The sequence below is a fragment of the Carassius auratus genome, chromosome 45, assembly GCF_003368295.1.
Source record: "Carassius auratus strain Wakin chromosome 45, ASM336829v1, whole genome shotgun sequence".
Taxonomy (NCBI): Eukaryota; Metazoa; Chordata; class Actinopteri; order Cypriniformes; family Cyprinidae; genus Carassius; species Carassius auratus.
In genome coordinates, this window is record NC_039287.1 from 8268671 (window position 1) to 8271873 (window position 3203).

A 3203-nucleotide genomic window follows, 5' to 3' on the forward strand; every position below is an offset into this window, starting at 1 on the left:
AAACAGCAGTCTCAAGGGCATCAGAAGAGTCCTGCACTCCCCTTATGCTTTCTTTAGTGGGAATGCAGGTCATGTAACAGCTCATCAAGGCTGGCATGTAGTCAGAGAAAGAAAGTCTTAACAGAGCAAAAAACACAGAGGGGAGAAATCAGCCAAGGTCAGACAGGGCCAAATTGCCTGCTTCCTGAACCAATCCCACCCCGCCCACCTGACACCCTTCCTCCCTGCTCGCCTGCTTAACATTACGATCAGCTCGCTGATGGCTGACCTCATCAGAGAGAGCAAGGGTTCAGTGGGGTTTTGTGCACGGCTTCAGACAATCCCTCACAAGAAAAGCCCAGCATGAGCCCTTCGGCCCAGGGGTCCAGGCCCTCTGCACGCAGTCGACAGCAGCACAAACAGCTCAGTGTTTTGAAGCTACTCAAATCACTTCCAAGCACTTAATGTAGGGCACGTTCACTGATGAATGTGGTGAGGTGGGATGGGTCCAGATGAGGCCGCTTCTGCTTGTCTGACATGATCGAATGCTCCGCTCCCAAGGGAAATCTCCCCACACGGATGATCAGCACCCCATGCAAACCACCTTTCTCAAAACAAATGGACTTGTTTGTAGATGGGGAGCAGGGCGTCTCTCTGGCCCAAACATCCTGACTGTTTGGGTGTTTTTATGAGCTGTTTATACTTGTCGATTTATCACTATGCTTGGTAGTTCACTTAATTATTTACCATGTACTTTCAGCTTGCAGTAGAATCCCAGTGTTTGGATTTTTAGATTCTATTCTGAGTTTTATTCAACCTAGGCTTGCTAGAAAATTGTGATAATAGTCAACACCATCAATTTTTACTTCTTTTCACACAAATCGGATTCACAAAGATTATTGATTAATAAAGACTATGGATTATTGATTATTTACCACAGTTCAACAATAATATGGTATGACTACAAAACACTTTTTTGTGTGTGTTTGCATCATAACCAGCTCCAGCATGTATGGCTTTTCTGATATAGTAAACTTGCTCGGTAGCTCACCTGGTACATACTACACTTTTAATAAGAGAGATCTCAAGGACTTGTAGAAGCAAGCTAAAATGGCACAGTTACAGTCCTTCAACAAATGCATTTTTTCTAACATTTGATTTTGTTAGAATTGGTTTAGTGTTTAGTGTATGTTGCGCACAGAATATGATATTAACATTAACCTTTTAGCGCCACTATCTGGACATTTAATTTCCTAGATGCCGCAATATACAACAACCAACTTAATAAAATGCAGCTAAATTCAAGTTAATCTGTTTCAAGTTAAACACAAATTGATTGCCACTCACTGACGATTTCACTTTGAAAGTGCTGTGAAACATTCAAGAAGCAGTGTAATACCATTTTGCAGAAATCATGTTTTTCCACTGAGTCTGGGTTGGTTTAATTTCAGTGTTACGCCGAAGAATTTAAACACCTTTTTGTGAGAGAGATTCATGGTGTTGTCAATTAATTTTTGTCATGAACATGGATCACTTGACGCAAAGTCTATTTAGCCATTGGTTTTTTGAGACATTTTAGAGGGGTTCTATGAAGGCAAGCACTTACAGACTCAATATCCCATTTTTTAAGTCTCATTAATATAGTGCTGACAGCCCTGGGGAAGCCCCGAAGAACACTTTTTTTGTGTGCATTAAAAATGAGGATCTGAAAAGGAAGGTCTCCTTCTTTGAGTAGACACTGTTTCTGCATTTAGCATTTGCCATCCTTTCCTTTCCTGTCCTTTGAAAAGTAAAGCCCATCTGCTACCCAGTGCAGAAAGATCTTGGTCATTAGCTGAGGGGAAAAAAGGTCCAGCAGGAAAATTTAACATCTCCCATATGCTTTCTAAAATCAGCCATTTGTGCTCTAAGCCAAATAGTGGGTTGCACTATTTGTTCATGTGCTTAGCCTCTGCTGCTGGAGTCATTTTTCCAATCTGTGTTGAGCGTCTCCTGCTGAACTTTCCTTCACACAATAGCGTAGCAAAGGCCACAGAAGAGTGCTGGAAAGCCCCACCCTAAACCTCTGAAGCTGATGACAGGGTAGAAAAGTACTCTGTCAATCCCAAACTAGCATTATGCTAACAACTGATGATTTGAATGTTCATGTTTCCTGTTTATGACACAAAATGATACAAATCTGTAAAGTGTTTTGAATGGTATACTTATGGAAGTCGTCTTCACCTGAGATTAAGTTTAAAATAAAGGCATATTGTGAATGATTAAGTTGCAATTATGAGAAATAAATTGCAATAAGTTTAATTTTTGAGATATTAAGTAGCAATATTGAGATTTAAAGTTGCATATGCCTTTTTGTTGTGCTTTGTTTGCCTTATTTCAAATTATTCACTGATTCAGCATTGATACATAGAAGCTTGTTTATTCTATAATACATGCTGCTTTCTGAACCACATTTATGTGAGGAGCACAGTTTAAAAAAAGCCATTTATTTGCTCAATCAAGCAGGGAAATTTAAATGGTTGACACATTTTAACTGCTTGGCTGATTGCTGTGTATTTTGCTCTTCTTTTACAGTTTGCTTTGTGAATTGGTCTCACCCTCCCGTCGCTCCTTGCTAATTGAAAGTGAGTGATTACCATGGACTGCTAGATGAGATGACATCCTCCCCTTTTCAGTGGAGGAAAGTAGCCTTCTGTTTTGCATATGTTTAATTGATACATTATTCAAATCTCATTGGTGAGGAACCAATCAGGATGGAATACTGAAAGCTTTATTTCATCAGTGCACAAAACAAAACAAGATTAAATCAGAAGTACTCTGAATGATGCCTAGAGGCCTCTGGGCTAAACATGTTATTTTCTGAGAACAAAGTACATAGAGAGACTCACATAACTCATATTAGATGCAATTCCAGTTCTTGGAAATGTTGCCATTTTTTTTTTTTTTTTTTTTTTTTTTCAATGTCTCTAAACCTAATATATTTACATTTATGAATACATTGAGTTTAGAACATTTCTAATTCATGTTGAAGTTTCTTAAGATGAAGGTTTCATATCTTATATTTATTTGTGTTTATTTCACCTTTATTTAAATGAATGAAAGACAAGTTTAAAAGTTTTTTGTGTCACTACAGGTTTGGAAAAAACATTGTAATTTTTTAAGCTTCCCTTAAAAGCTTGTGTTTAATTTCCTGAGTCTAAATCCTGTTTATTTCAGTGTATTCT